Source organism: Sorex araneus, chromosome 6 (assembly GCF_027595985.1).
Source record: "Sorex araneus isolate mSorAra2 chromosome 6, mSorAra2.pri, whole genome shotgun sequence".
Classification (NCBI taxonomy): domain Eukaryota; kingdom Metazoa; phylum Chordata; class Mammalia; order Eulipotyphla; family Soricidae; genus Sorex; species Sorex araneus.
In genome coordinates, this window is record NC_073307.1 from 29,170,779 (window position 1) to 29,188,060 (window position 17,282).

At 40.2% G+C, this 17,282-nt stretch overlaps 1 protein-coding gene across 7 annotated transcripts in view; it reads right to left on the reverse strand.

The window, feature by feature from the left end:
• Positions 1-17,282, reverse strand: part of CDC42SE2 (CDC42 small effector 2) — an 89,043-nt gene that overhangs the window by 49,982 nt on the left and 21,779 nt on the right. For 4 of the 7 annotated variants that reach the window (XM_055142897.1, XM_055142899.1, XM_055142893.1 and 1 more), the window contains exon 2: positions 7,607-7,693. The gene's annotated coding sequence lies outside the window, so the exon portion shown is untranslated. Of the gene's footprint in view, positions 1-7,524; positions 7,694-17,282 lie in introns of all 7 variants that reach the window. The other 3 variants (XM_055142898.1, XM_055142894.1, XM_055142895.1) reach the window with 1 other exon arrangement.

Below are 17,282 nucleotides of genomic sequence, written 5' to 3' on the forward strand. Positions count from 1 at the left end.
ACATTTACTTTTGTTGTAGAATACTCATTCCAAAATTTTCCTGGAAAAGACCAGAAAAATTTAAGGATAACATACACTCTTCTTCATATTCTAGAAGATCTCATGTACTTTTGTTCTGAGTAAAATCCTTAATCATCATTTGACCCTGTTCTTGAAAGGTAATTTATAGTTCAATTTTGTCTTATGAGAAAAGTTAATACAAAAATAACAGTACTATGAAGGTATAACTCATTTCAATTTCAACTACAAGTAAATTGCAGTCAAATTCTGTGTTACAAAGTAAAAATGAGATCTCTATTGAAATGTAATATTTTAGATGCTGTACATTGTTAAATTTCTAATAACAATGATGCAGAACCTTAGCATTTTAATAAACAAAAAAAAAGTGAAAGCTAGCAACAAAATTCATCAGGACTATGTATAATTTAGTCTGTTCCCTGGGACAACTATTCACAGCTAAACAGAAACGAATGATTGTGTGAGTGGTGGTGAAGGGCACTCTCCTTTGATGATTTGAATATACAAGTATATACACGGCAAGTCACAGTAATAAAATATTTTAAGAAACAATTTTTCAAAGAAACATTGCATGTTAGGTAATCTAACTAAAATAACAATGATGGATTTTCCTGGTTTCGGGGCCACACCTAGCAGTGCTCAGGGTACACTCCTGGTTCTGTGCTCAGAGGCGAGTTCTGCCAACGACTGGGGAATCATATGCAGTACTGTAAATTGAACCAGGGTCGGTCACATCCAAGGCAAGCACCTTAACTCCTAATCTATCTCTCCAGATTCCCCACCCCAAAATCTTTAATGTAATTGGAGGTGAGTCTCATTCTTCTGGTAGAACTAACAGATAAAACTAACAGATAAACAATTTTTCTTTACTAGGGGCGATACCGAGGGATGTGTCAGTTGTGGTAGGGGACAGGGGCACTTTCAGTGCTGGAGGGGGGGCAAGCAGTGACAAGGATACAACTCAAAGCTTCACACACATGCTAGGCACGTGTCTATAACTTGAATCATATCTTTGGGTCTATGACAAATGTTTTAAACAAGTACCAACTAGAAAATTTTGTACTGTATGTGAGCAAATCGGAATCTGCCAGGTACAAAGCAAACACCCTACTTTCTGTATTATCAATCCTGCCTAGTCTAAAATTTTTAAGTCTTATGATAGCACAGTGGGTACAGTGTTTGCCTTGCACTTTAGCCAACCCAGGTTCAATTCCTCCATCCCTTTCAGAGCCTGGCAAGCTACGAAGAGTATCCTGTCCATACGGCAGAGCCTGGCAAGCTATCTGTGGCATGTTCGATATGCCAAAAACAATAACAACAAGTCTTACAATGGAGATGTTACTGATGCCCGCTTGAGCAAACTGATAAACAATGGGATGGCAGTGCTACAGTGCAGTGCTACTGGTATTTTTGTTGGGATCAGTTTTTACTATACACTGAAGGAAAATCATATTTTTCAGATACTGAATCATAATGTTGAGTCCCTATCTAAACCTTCTTTGAGGTAGAGCTGGAGAGACAGTACAGGAGGGTAAGGCACTTGTCTTGCAAGAGGTCTACCTGGGTTCAATCCCTGGCATCTCACACAGTCCCTCTTGCACCGTCAGGAGTAATTCCTGTGTGCATAGCCTGGAGTAGCCTCTGAGAACTGTGGCTGTAGCCCAAAAACTAACGAACAAAAAACTTTCTTTGAGGTCTTGGGTAATTCTGTCTTAAGTGATCTTTTTTATTTGGGAGGGGGGGAAATCACACCCGGCGATACTCAGGAGTTACTCCTGGCTCTGCACTCAGGAATTACTCCTGGCAGTGCTCAGGGGATCATATGGGATGCAGGGGATCGAATCCAGGTCGGCCTCGTGCAAAGCAAATGCCCTACCCACTATATTATCACCCCACTTTAGTAATCTTTTTTTGAGAACCAGCAATGTGGGTTCAATTAGGAATGTCATTGGATAGAAAAAAGTAGGGCCATTACACAGATTACTGAATCTAGAAGGCATCTCTGAATCTCTCCTTGTGAGAGACAATACGCTATTCTCAAAGACAAAAATCACTCTCAAACCACTTTCTATATAAGAACTATAGCTGATAAAGTGAGGAAATAGCACAGTAGGTATGGTACATGCTAGGCATGTGTCCAACCTAGGTTCGATCCCTAGAACCACATAGTTCTCATGAAGTGCTAAGCATCATGAGGTGCACCCCTGGAGGTCCCCCAGTACCACCTGAGTGGCCCAGGTATCCCAAATACTGCAGGGCCTGAGCAGTAAAGCATCATTGGGCCCACGTGCAAAATCAATAAACCAACTGGTAGAGAATCACTGAACCCCTCCCCCAACATACACACCTCCTGAGCACTGTTTGGAAGCAGTCCCCCCACGCCATCCCGAAGAATTATTATGGCTAAATTAAGTGCCTCAGGAGAACCTAAAATGAGTAGTGTACTTCAGAGTGAGGGAACCAGGATGAACTAAAAACTTGGACCAGGAAGAAAAATTAGGTGAGACTTGGAAAGATTCTTAACCATCCACCCCCAGGTCATTTCTAAATAACCTCAGTTCAGAAAAATATAAGCACTGCAAAATAATCAAAACCAGAAAGGAATGAGCTGCAAAGTCCTGGCAAATGGGGATCAGAACTTCACCCAAGAAATTTCTCATCATGACAAGGGCTCGCTCAGTCCTGCAGGCACCCTAGTTCAAAAGTGCCACAGTTTTTCTCTCTCCTTTTTTTAAAATTTTGCTCAGAAATTAATTTTTATTCTGTAATTGTTTTGTTTTACTGGGGTTCATTTTGGGGCCAATGTGACAGTGCTCAGGGCTTATTCCTGGCTCTGCACTCAAAGATCACACCTGGTGGGGTTCAGGGAGAACCATATGAGGCGCCAAGGATTTATGCATGCAGCACCTTAAACTTGTATGATCTCTCCAGCACCTCTATAGTTTCTGACCCAAATAGCTGTACTCATATCATGGTTTGTACCTCTGCTGGCATAAAATAGTAATTGTTCCCTTTGGGATGAATTAATCTTTAACTATGAAAAGTACAGAAATATGAAAAAAAGGGACTGGGGAGATAGCTCAAAGGGCTAAGCACGTGGGAGGCCCATGTTTAATTCCCTACACTTCGTGGTCCCCCAGCACTCATTTGATAGTAATTCCCAAGCATCACCAGGTAACTCCCCCCCCAAAAAAAACTGAACTGAACCTAAAGATAACAGTCATAAAACACGTTTCATTAAGTATAACTGCAATTATTGAGGGTGTCTATTATCATTTCTTAAAAAATAAGAAAATTTCAGGCACTCTAAGTTTATTAAACTTCTAGAATTATTTGTTTTAGGAAGGCTTATTTTACTGGCAAAGACAGCTGAAATCTGTCTTTGTTTGTTTGGGTTTTTTTTTGCTTTTTTGGGGGGTCACACCCGGCGATGGACAGGGGTTACTCCTGGCTCTGCACTCAGGAATTACTCCTGGCTCTGCACTCAGGGGACCGTATGGGATGCTGAGATTTGAACCCGGGTCGGCTGCGTGCAAGGCAAACGCTCTACCCGCTGTGCTATTGCTCCAGTCCCTGAAATCTGTCTTTGATATCTGTGAAAGTTAAGAGATGTATAACTTGGAAGTCTAAGAATGTAAGTTACTAAGCATGAAAAAATTGGTCAATATTTAAGAAGTAATATTTATTCAAGGTTCCTTATCTGGCATTTAAATCCAATGAGAGTAAAGATACCACTGAACTTTTATATTTTTATGGGTCATAAAAATATATGTAATTACAGAAATATAGCAGCAACATAGGTATATGATCTTGGGTGAAATTTTTTATTATCTACACAAAGGTAGAGCGCAGTAAGGGTGGAGCAATAGCACAGTGGGTGCACGTGGCCATTCGATTCCTCCGTCCCTCTCAGAAAGCCCGGCAAGCTACCAAGAGTATCCTGCCCGCATGGCAGAGCCTGGCAAGCTCCCCGTGGCATATCCAATATGCCAAAAACAGTAACAAGTCTCACAATGGTGCCCGCTCGAGCAAATCAATGAACAACGGGAAGACAGTGCTACAGAAGGTGAACATTATTTCAGTTGTATCATTTTCTATAGCAAAATTTTAAAAAATCATTTTAAAGTGTTTTTTTTTTGGGGGGGGGATGCAGAAGACTGAGCTCAGAGCTCCAGCTAGAAGCATAACTCTACCACTTACCTGCAGCCCAGCACTACCTCTCCATAAGCATCCTTCAGTGGACTTGTGTATCAAAAGCACCCACAATTATTTAATGGTAGTAATGAATAAAAATAAGTACCTTCCATGTGATTTCAAGAATTTCAAAAGAAATCTTAATTTGGGGGGTGGGACGGTAGGGGGAAATGAAGCATGGCTGTAGGGCCACACCGGGCAGTATCAGAGGCAACTCCTGGCTCTGCAAGACCCCAGGGAACCAGGCAGGTCTAGGACTGAACTGGGCAAAGTAAGTGCTCAGTCCTTTCAGTCATCTCTCGAGCCCATCAAAGCAGAAATCTATTTTAAAAGACTCTTCTTTTACAAAATGTCATTTCTGTCTCTATAGCATAAAACAAGCTGAGCCATTTTCTCAAGCTGCCCAGAAAACACTGTTTAATCAAAACCACAAAGGGCTGCTTATATGATTACTTCATGGAAATCATGGCCTTTACTGTGATGACATACATCAACAGCTACAATAAACGCCAGCTGCTGTGGTAACAATTATTATACTACGGTTAGCTGCTCAGTGGGCCTGATATTAAGGCCACCAATTCTATTTACATAAGCACAGCACTGCCCCTCCAAAGGCAATTATTTCCAGATACTTATACTCTATCAGTAACCAAACAACTAGATAATATCAGTTTTTATCCCTTTAAAATCATAAAATTATTGGACTTTCAAAAAATACCTTTAGCTAGGGCCAAAGAGAGAGTACAGGGGGTCCAGCACTTGTCTGGTATTTTGGCTAACCTCAAATAGGTCCCCAGTACCCAATCAGGAGAATTAATGCCAATTATGCCAGTTCCTGAAAATCTCCCAAGATTCTTCATTACAAAAGTATACAGAACAGAATTAGAGAAACCCAGAACCATCAGGAATGATGCTCCAATTCAAATTACTCTCCTTTTAATATGAAAATCCTCTCACTCATATCTGAATTATTCTTTATGTGCTAGGGGCACCTTCAAAGATTCAGTGACACTGGCCAAGAAAACGGAAGCAAATTTTAAAACAAATGGGACTACATCATTCTAAGAAGTTTCTGCGCTGCAAAAGAAATGATGACCACAATAAAAAGATACCCCACAACTGGGAGAACGTATTTTCCCACTACTCATCTGACAAAAGGTTAATGTCAAGGATACAGAAAGCACTAGCAGGTATTTTACAAAAAACAAGCAAACAAAATCATCACCAAAAAAGAGATGTGTAAAAATGTCCTCAAAGAAAATATATACAGATGGCCAAAAGGCATATGAATAAATGCTAAATACTCTGCATCACTTATCATCAAGGAAATGCAAATCAAAACAAGGAGATATCATCTTCCACCAGTGAGACTGGCACACATTTCAAAGAACAAAACCTGTATTAACATGGATGCTGGGAAAAAGGAACCCTCATTCACTACTGGACCATAGTCCCCATGCCAACTGGTCCTGTACTTTTGGAAAACAGTATGGACATACATCAAATAAAACTAGTAATTGACCTTCCCTATGATCAAGCAATTTCACTTCTTGGCATTTACCCCAATGGCCAAAAGACTCTGCAGAAAAGACATTTGCACTCCTATGTTCATCAAAGCACTATTCACAGTAGCTAAAAATCTGGAAACTCAAGGACCCAAGAAGAGATGACTGGATAAAGAAACTATGGTACAGGGGCTGGAGTGACAGTACAGCAGGTACTGAATACAGAATAAAACAGCAAATCCCCAAAGGCAACAGAAAATAAAACCTTTTCACTGTGGGGGATGGTTAGGGGAGGGAAGGAATTAGATGAGAAACAGGGGTCACACTGGGATATGGTAAAGGAAGCAGACACGCTTGTATTGGGATGATTTATGCATGAAATCCTGTCATTACTAATATTGTAAGATATAATCCCTAAAATCAGGGGGGAAAGTAAATAAATATTCAGAGTGCTTCTGGATTGGTACCAGTAGCAAGGTTCAAGTCCAAGTGGGAAAATGGTAGGATCAGAAATATCAACATGAGGAGGCTGGAGAGATAGTACGCGTAAGGGGTTTGCCTTGCATGAGACCAAGCTGGGTTTGATCCCCAGCATCCCATAAGGTTTCCCAAGCACCACCAGGAATAATTCCTGAGTGCAGAGCCAGGAGTAACCCCTGCACATCTTCTGACGGACAGGTGTCACCGTCTCCTACAAAAGGAATATCAACATGACCACAAAATCAGGAAATTATACCTGTTTATACTAAATATATTTTCCCTGTATTCTTCTGTATCTGAAATTCATAAGATGTTTTCCTATCATTATAGCTAAAATAGGTTATTAAGGACCAGTGCTAATCCAAGTCCAATTCCTGGCACCAAATGAACAAAATACTATATAATTAGAAATGAACCACAAAAAGGAAATTTAAAAAGCCAAAATGTGGAGAACAAGTTTCACAGGGACAGGGAGTGGGTCAACAAGAAAACAAAAGCAGAAAATTTTAAATACCTGGAAATAGGGTAGAAGACATGGTTCAAATGAGAGGGCACAAGCCTACCATGTGCAAGGCCCTGGGTTTGACTTACCCTGGGGAAGAAATAAAACCCTGGGCCTCCTAAATGCAAGGCAACTGCTGTATCTCTGAATCACACCCCCAGTCTAATACCTTTTCTTTCTAAAAAATAAGGAAGCCTTTCCCACTAACTTTCCTTTTACTTATCAACAGCCCAAACTGGATCTCATGACAGTTCCTGAAACAATCACTTCCAAAACGAATCAAGGAAATGATAACGACCATCATCAACATTGGAATGGATTCTGGTCACTATCAGAACCATCACTCTCTAGTATTGAATGAATATCTTAATGAAGACAGATCTTGGAGGATGGAATGATTTATACTGGGAAAGAAATAAATGTGAGGGGGCTGGAGTGATAGCACAGCGAGTAGGGCGTTTGCCTTGCACGCGGCCGACCCGGGTTCGAATCCCAGCATCCCATATGGTCCCCTGAGCACCGCCAGGGGTGATTCCTGAGTGCATGAGCCAGGAGTGACCCCTGTGCATCGCCGGGTGTGACCCATAAAGCAAAAAAAAAAAAAAAAGAAATAAATGTGAAACAGACACACACAAAGGAAAAGACATAGCTAATGGAAGAAGAAAGTCAAATTGCAATCATACATTAAACACTGTTGGAGATAAAAGATTCTCTTCAATCTCTGTTGCCATTCTAAATACAAAAATGAACTTACTAATTAGATCAGTAATCAGATCAGTGCTAAGACAGTTTAGGCACATCACCTTCGAGGATAATCAGACTCACCACTCCTTGCCAACAGCACCCATTCAGCTATCTCTGGGCTGAGAACAGTCCACAGTAAGCACACAGATGACTACAGACTCACTGTCAGTAGAAGTTGTTCCCTGAAGGTCTCTTTTCATTTGGGTTCAAGGTTTCACACAAAAATACACACTTCCAACTGTCTCGGTATCTGCAAATGAAAGGATAGAGTTAGGAGGCAAAAAGCTGCATGGAACAACTCACCCTCCCCTCATCTGTAATTAAGAAAACTGAACCAAATACCATTTCCACTAAGGACCATGTTCAAACTAAACAACCTACATTTCAATGGTTGTAAGATGATTACACTTACCACCTTTTCCCATCACATATATTTATTATAGCACCCACACTACACCAGACGCAACTCTTACCAAAGGTTTCCCAATGGGCATCATTCAACATTGTTGGACTCACTCTGGGCTGACCTATACATCGTATTAGATTTCTGCCTGTATTCTAAGTTAGAAGACATAACAAAAATCAAGATTTCTGTTCTCTCCTAAAAAGAAAAAAAATCAAAGTATTTGGCAATTCTGGGCCCACATTCCACATGGCAACAATGTGTTAGAACTAATTAGAGGCTAATTCTTTAGATGGGGCATGGGTTTTGCAGCTGTCCATAGCTGTCAACACTCTTATAACCCATCTCAGTTAACTATCTAGACCTAGTTTGCATCTGAATTTATAAACTCGGCCATATTTTTACAAAAGCTCACACAGGGCATTTATTACTGTTGAAGCAAAGCATATTTTTCTGCACTGAGGGTATAATACAGTATGGAGATAACAACATTGCCTTTGGGGTTGAGGGTTTAAGATATAGATTATAATTCTGCAAATAACTAGCTATTTGATCTCAGACTTGCTTTAATCTAAGACATACTTCTTACAAGAATCCAAACATATAAAGCACTTAATACTATCAACAGCAATAGACAAAAATCTGACATTTCCAAATCAACCGATAATCCCAAATCCAGTTTCCCGTCTCCCTCATCTCAATAAACTGCAGATATCTATGTAGTTCATTCTCAAGCTTCAAACCAACCTCAAATTCCTTAGCACATATACTCTCTCATCCTCCCCAAATCATTACCCAGGTAGCTGATTCTCTAAAATATATTGGGGGCAAGGGGGCGTGGGATGGGGGCAGACATCATTTCGTGCAAAGTTCTGTAAGCTTACATGTCATCTTTAAGTCTAAACTGACAATGAACTTGGACATTATAACTAATCTGAGAATGAAAGTAAGAAGAAAAAAGCTGATGAGAAGTAATAAATTTAGCAAGACTGCAAGATTTAAAATCAATACTCAAAATTTAACTGTTTTTACAGAATTGTTCAAATAATCAGAAGCACAATTTTTAAAATTTCATGTTATCAGAAAGTATAAAATTAAGATTAACAAATAACATGCAATAAAAGACAAATGGGAGAGACAAAACTGTATTCATAAACCAGTGTACTCAAGATGTTAAATGTCAGTTCTCCCTAACTCCAGGAACAGAAACTTGACAAATGGATTCTAAAACTCATACACACCTACTCCAGATGGAATCCTGGCAACCAAGAGCTTCCACAAGCAAGGCCCAGGTATGTAGGTCCCAGGACTAAATCTCCATGCCGCATGGCGGCAGAGGCGCCGGCTGTCCTTCCGGCTGGTCGGCCTGGCTGTCACACCCACAAGGTGCCTCCGGCCACCATCTTAGCGCACCAACAGCCCTGGTCCAGAGACATCCAACTGAATCCCAAAATGGATTAGTGCTCTACAGAAATGTCTCTGGAATCCAATCATTTACAATCTAGGATTCCAGAAGTGTGCGGCACAGCACCCAAGATATTCAAAATGAGCAATGGACAATAAATGATCTAGCACATGCCCCTGGCAGGCAGGCTTAAATGGTGGTTCAAAAATTCAAGCAAAACGTAAAAATTGCCTGCCATGGAGGCAGGGTGAAGACTGGGGGAGGGGGGGATGATATTCTGGGGATATGGTGGTGGAAAGTGTGCACTGGATCATGGTATGGCTGAATCTCAAACATGAGAGCTTTCTAACTATCTCACAGTGATTTGATTAAAAAATAAATAATAAACAGAAATAAAACTCATACAATGACAGCAACTGGAGCAACAGTACAGCAGGTAAGGCATCTGTTTGCCTTGTATGTGAGTTCGGGCCCCAGCACCCCATATATATCCCATGTCCACCAGGTGATCCCAGAATACAGCTTCAGAAGTAAGCCCTGAGCACTGTCAGGTATGGCTTCAAATCCAACAAAATAGAACTCATACAGAAATGAAAGATAATACATTACTAAAAACAATTTAAAAAATAATTTTTTATATTTATACTTATAATTTTTTTTATACTTATAGATAGTAAGCCTTATACTATCTGACTTAAGTATTTGTTATAAAACTATTACATAGACAGTGAGATACTGGCATTGACAAACAGATCAATAAGAATAAAATTACAGGGCCCGAGCCCATAGCACAGCAGATAGGGTGTTTGCCTTGCACGCTACCTGCTGTGCTATTATCTGCTCTGCAGACCCAGGTCATATCCCCCAATCCCATATGGTTCCCTGTGTACCACCAGGAGTAATTTCTGAGCCAAGAGTAAACCCTGACCCCAAAAAACAGCACTGTCAGAGCACTGTTGTCCCGTTCAACAATTTGCTTGAGTGGGCACCAGTAACGGCTCCATTGTGAGACTTGTTACTGTTTTTGGGATATACAATACGCCACAGGTAGCTTGTCAGGCTCTGCTGTGCAGACAGGATACTCTCGGTAGCTTGCCGGGCCCCCCAAGAGGAATGGAGAAATCGAAACCAGGTGGGCCGCGTGCAAAGCAAATGCCCTAAAATAAAATTACAAGTCCAAAAATAAATCTAACTGATTTTTCTACAAAGACACAAAGGCAATTCAACAAACAGTTTTGGGATGACTGGATATCTATACCTCACACTCTATGCAAAATTAACTCTCACAACAAATAAAAACCTTAAAATCTTGGGCAAAAAAATTGTTTTTGTTGAGGAAGCCTCCTATGCAGTGCTCCAGGGCCACTTCCAGCAGTTGGTTCTTGCTACTAGACCAGCAATTCAGTGCTAGGGCCCATGGACTTGGTGCTGCTTAGGCCTTGTGGTGACCTGGCCCAGAGTCACCCTAAGAAAGCTCAGGAGACCTTCGGATCCACCTCTGCAAGAAACTACTAACAGCATGAAAAATGACCTACAAAACATGAAAAATCATTGTTATCTGAAAATGGACCTTGATCTAGAATACAGATAAACCTTTCTAAACTCAGTAATAATAAAGCCCAACTTTAAAAAGGGACGAGTGCACTGAACACTCTTCACCAGTGATATGCACGTAACAAATAGGCCCATGGACAGATGTTCAACATCACCATTCATGCAAAAAACACAAGCACAGGCAAAGGGAAACAGAAACTGAAAAAGATTTAGGGGTAGGAGGGCACACCCAACTATGCCCAGAGTTTGCTCCTGACTGTGGGGGGAACCAGGTGTGGTGCCGGGGATCAAATTCAAAGTAGTTACATAAGAGACAAGTGCCTTATACACACTGTACTATCTCCAGAACCTGAAAACCGAAACTCTTAAGCAGCAACTGAAACTCTCACAGCATAACCATTTTAGAAAACACAGAGCCCCAGAGTCGATCTCTGGAATCAGACGGCCTCCCAAGTACTACTCGTATAGCCCTGTTGGCCACCAGCACCACTGGGTAACCCTTCCCTGCCAAATTAAAAACATCTGTAGCATACCCCAGCCATTTCTTCTAGATGTTTGCATAAGAGAAAATAGTGTATGCCTAACAAAAGACCATAGCAGTTTTGTTAGGAATAGCCCAAAAGTATACAGACTTAATTGTCCATCAAAGGTGAATGGATAAGAGAAACTAAAATATCATTCAATGCACTAATCACAACCCCAAAAATTAGCTCTTACACACTCATCAGCATGGACTGATCTCAAAATAAGTATGCTAAGTGAAATAAATCATACAAAAGAACATACAGCAGAGTAGGGGTACAGCAGGTAGCTTGCCTTGCACATGGCCAACCCAAGTTCAATTCCCGGCACCCCATGAGGTCGGGTCGCCTGAGCCTGCCAAGAGTGATTCCTAAGCACAGAGGCAGGATTAAGTCCTGAGCACCATCGGGTGTGGCCCAAAAACAACAAAAAAGCTGATTTACAAAACTTTCTAGTATCTCAGGGCTCAAGCTCCAGCACCAAAGGAGTGGCCCCATATAGCACTGTAGCAGTGTCATCCCGTTGCTCATCGATTTGCTCAAGTGGGCACCAGTAATGTCTCCATTGCGAGACTTGTTACTGTTTTGACATGTCGAATATGCCACAGGTAGCTTGCCAGGCTCTGCAGTGAAGACGGGATATTCTTGGTAGCCTGCCGGGCTCTCAGAAAGGGATAGAGGAATCGAACCCAGGTCGGCTGTGTGGAAGGCAAATGCCCTACCTGCTGTGCTATTACTTCAGTCCCATTAAAAAAATAAAGCATAAGATATTCTAGAATCTCTAGTGAGGGAAAGTCCAGCTGACTGCCTAGGAATTGCATAGGTAAAAGGGAAAAATCTCTAAAGATGAAAAGAAATTTTTGGGGTAACAATTACATTCATCATCTTGAGAATAATAATGGCTTCACAGGTGAGTATGTATAACATAAAACACAAATTTTATGATATTTATCTATTCAAAAATATAGCCAGCACTCAAGATATACACAAATCAATGTACATATACATACCTGTGTCAAAACTTATCCAACTCAACATTTTAATGCAGTTAATTTAACACAAAATAATTTGTTGCATATTTATAATTGGTAATAAAAATGATTTAAATGAAAAGCTGAAACCTTTCAACTTTCAATGCATTAAGTATGGAAATGAAAATGACAGTCACAACCATCCTTGTCTCTAAAAACAAAAACCTCTTTCAAGAGTATATTGAGTATATTATCTCTCAAGGACCAAAATATAATTACAGGTTACAAAGAAATTTTTGCCAAAAACATCATTATAAACTAGTATAATTCAATATAAAATTTAGTGGTAGGTTTCAACATAATGATCTGTAGACCACTGATTAACTCTTCACTTAATTCTTAAGAATTAGTTTTAAAATACTGAACCACTTGTCTACCAAAAAATATTTTATCATTTTATTTGATCAGCATTCATCTGAGTGTCACTACTAATATGTACTTCAAATTCTGCATAAAATAAAGAAATCATGAAACTAGATCCAATTTAATTGTTAAATGTTGGCATGCCTTGCTGCTTTTTGTACCATATAAAATGCCACCCCTATCTCCATCTGTTATTTATAATGAAAAGAGAACAAATTGCATTATTTCCATAGCTGAATTGAATTTTACTTTAGAGATTTTCAAAAGTCTATCTACCCAGAAATTTCTATTCCCCAAATTAATCAGCATCAGTTGCTCACACTGCTATGTGAAAAGGAGCTACATCTTTATAGACATTAATTAACAATGCTACTTTCCCATACTTTGGGGCAATCATGGAGAAAAATTACTCTAGGGTGCATCACCCTTCTGGCAGAACTGAGCAGAAAGTGTAGAGGCCATATGTTCCATTGATTTGAACATTCCTCTGAGTCACTGCAGCCTACAGGTGTAACGCCCCACCTGGAACACCTGTTATCAGCAATCAGGATGTTAACATGCTAGCGTAATGAGTCAGAAGTCCCACAAAACAGTTGATTTACATCAATTTTATTATTCTTCCAATCCTTAGATATTCATGAATTTACATTTAAAATTCTATTTATAAGTACCTCAATTCTAAAATTTAAAGTGATCAAACAACATACAAGATACCTCCATCTTACAGTAACTTTTTTGTAGTTTCCACTTTCTCCCAATGGATATTGGCTTGAATTATCATAGCGTAGGACCAACGGAGCAATAGAATAGTGAGTAAGGTGCATGCTTTGTACACAACTGATACCCCTCCAGTAGTGATCCCTGAGCACTGCCAGGTATGGCCCAAAGCCTCCCCTTTTTATTTTTATTTGGAAAGAAGCCCTCCCCAAATAAAATGAAAGAAAGAAAAAAATATGCACAAAAGGAGACACTCCTGGAAAAAAAAAATCATGAATCGAGTCTCCCGAGTCAAACTGTTTTTAGTGTTTTGATTTTGTTTTGTTTTTGTTTTTAATCACTCCTGGCAGGCTCAGGGGACGGAATGGGGTGTCTGGGATAAAACCCAGGTCGGCCACATGCAAAAGCAACTGCCCTGTCCACTGTATTGTCGTTTCAGCCTCCAAACTGTCTTGGGCTTAAATTCTGGCTCTGCCATTTACTAGATGTGTTGACTTAAGGCAAATCATTCACTACTCTCCGTTTCTAAAATAGTACAGTGAAATAGTACAGCAGTTAAGACACGTCTTTCATGTGGCTGGTTTTAGATAGATCCCTGGCAGCACATGGAGGCACCTGAGCACCACCAAGGTGCTCCTGCTAATCCTAGGCACTGCACCGAAGGGCCTGAATAAAACACAACACATCCTTGACCCCTGTATGGAACCAGTGGCCCTGGTTAGCCAAGAATTGCCAAGTCTCCTGAGCACAGTTTGGGAGACCCACTCACCAAAAAAAAAAAAAAAAAGCTGGGAAGAGGGGAGAAAGTCTGCTTGGGTCTTGTCTATGGTCAGGATTAAACAATTTCTGCCAAAGAGAACTGAAATTCTCTTTGAAAGCAAGCAATTTCACCTTCCGGAGATACGGTTTCACCAGCTATAGATGAAGAGAATGCCACATACCTCAGAGGATTACTGTAAGAATGCAGTAAAATGAATAAAGCATTTACTTAGCACAATACAAAGTAGCTAAAAACTGATACCATTTTGCTGCAATACCACTGAAAGAAACACACTATAACTAGAGTAACCATTCTTCCTTATCTGCTTATGATAGTACTGGTTTATACAGGTTTCCACAATGCAATTATGAGCAGCCATTCCCTCCTATCTCAGTATGTCCCAGTTCAGGAGATAAATTATCTCAGCATGTCCTAGTTTAGATGAGCCAGTATGTGGTCACCCTTATTTAAAATTGAAACACTTTCTAAAAGTCCCCTTTGTTTTGTTCCTCTTCCTCTAAAATGTTCTGGCTTTTATGACATTAGCTCTTTGGTGAGTTCTCCTACGCACCATCCCTTTTCCCAGTCTCACTTCCTGCCCTGCCCACCCACCCCCTTTTTATCTCCCTTATCTAGGATTTTAAAGACCTCAATGCTTCACACTGGGTTTTTTGTGGTCCAATCTGTCTCAGCAGTGCCATTCCTATCTGTCCTTTCTAAATCTTTGAATAAAACTTAGAGAACAATTAACATCACCACTAGCAATAATGAATTCAAATTTTAATCCTTTAGGCTATAGGTATAGCTCATTTTAACCCCTAGAAAAAAACTGCCTTAATATCTGATCATTGTATCACTGTCACTGTCATCCCATTGCTCATCGATTTGCTCGAGCGGGTACCAGTAACATCTGGTACCTGTGAGACTTGTTGTTACTGTTTTTGGCACATCAAATATGCCAGGAGTAGCTTGCCAGGCTTTGTTGTGCAGGCAGGATACTCTCGGTAGCTTACCAGGCTCTCCGAGATGGATGGAGGAATCAAACCCGTGCAAGGCAAACGCCCTACCCGCTGTGCTATCACTCCAACTGTGACAGCTAAGTAAGGGAAATCATTTAAGGTCAATGTTCACACTTCATTTTTACTTCTACTATACAAAGGTATAAGAACAGCCTTTGACTTTCCCTTTCGATGGGTTCCCAAAATCCATACAAAACACTAAAGGCCCTCAACTCAAACTAATATCAAAGAAATTTTAAAGCTTTCCACAACACACACACCCTATGCCCTTTTATGAACCTAATGCGCCTCTAGGTTACATCAATCACTCCTGAAGCAACTACCATACTTTTATTGAAGACATCCAAGTCTACCTGTTCAGCCAGAGCTCCACCTCCAGCCTAAAGCTCTCCAACTTTCATTTTAGCCCCTGTGCTTCTCTCTGTAGAATTCCTCTACACCTTAATTCAAGCCGGCAACTACTTCCCATCACTCCTCCTGACAAGCCCATTAATTTACTTTCACTATGCCCTCTTTTGTCTACCTCGTTCCCCAAGCCAAGGATTATCCTTGACTGTGCTCCTTCCATCTCTTCCCTGATAACCAACAACAATTCTGTTCTCTCAACTATCTTTCCAGTCTGTTTCTTCTCTCCCCTCACCCACCTGTCAAAGTCTAGGCACAATGATCACATCTAAAAATTACTGTTGTTGGAACATTGTATGACTGAAACCCAATTATCTATAACTTTGTAACTATATCTCACTGTAATTCAATTTTCAAAACTCCAATAAAAAATTTTTAATTACTGTAAAAAATACTGTAATCGTACTCTACTGGTTGTCAGTGTCAAATCCTTCAGTTCAATCCCATTTGGAATAGTATGAGTCTCAAAAATAAAACACTGTGCTTTTTCCAGTCAATGCCCAGTAACCGTGCCACTTAATCACTCCCAACTTCAGTTCCTGAAAAATAGTGGTGCTCACTTGTTCTTTCCTCTCTCTGATATGCTCTCACTCTCTGGTGTTCTCTGTCTCTCTCATACACTCTCTCTCTCTCTCTCTCTCTCTCTCTCTCTCTCAGACACACACGTGCACACACACATACCTTACATAGTATCCTTGTATTCACCTCTCATGAACTGACAAACTCTGGAGAACTTTCCTCTTAACATCCCCAAGTCCTCAAATCTATGTTTAGTATCTATTTTTCCTGTGTATCTTGTATAGGAAGATACATTAAAAACTTAAGGGTTTTTATACTACAGGTTATTAATCCTGCCTGCATCTATGAACCATGGGATTAACTTAGATCCAGAATTTCAGATTCAAAATCTCAGGAAAATAGCCCCCAGTTCAGGACTACCTATTTTTAAAAAGTATTTCCACAGAAGAGACAGCAAAAAGGTGAGCTCTCTGAAAACTACCACATAAGCAAGAGTTAAGGAAATTGAGTTTTTTACTTAGGAAAAAATTCAAAGGAAAGATATGACAGCCTCCAACACAGGGAGTGAAAGAGGAAGCAGGCTTAGAGTGGGTTGTTAAAACGGGTGGAACAGAAGCCATTTCAGGAACATAATTTGTTTTAAAAAAGGAAGAGTCATCTAAAAGCATAACTGCCTCCACAATAGCTACCAGGCTCTTTAGAAACTGAATTCATGGTCACCAGAGGTTTTATAAGGGAAGAGAAAATACTGAACAATGACAAATCCTTGACCTTGAGTTACTTTGTTACTTTACTGATTACCAAATCGGGTGGGTGGAGGGAGGAGAGAAAATAACATACTACAGCAACACAGAACAAGTGGAAGGATTGTGAGCACTTTGGATATGGTAGGGTGAAATAACTATACATCAATATCATATACTTTAGCACTAATGTAACTAATCAAAATTGTAATAAAACTTTAATTGAAAAAAAAAAACAAAACCTAAACGTTTGGAGCCCAAAGAGGTAGCACAGTGGGAGGGCATTTGCTTGGCAACTGGCTGGCCCGGTTTCAATCCCCAGTACCCCAGCACTTTCGGAGTAACTCCTGAATGCAAAGTCAGGAGTAAACCCTGAGCATCACCAGGTGTGGCCCAAAA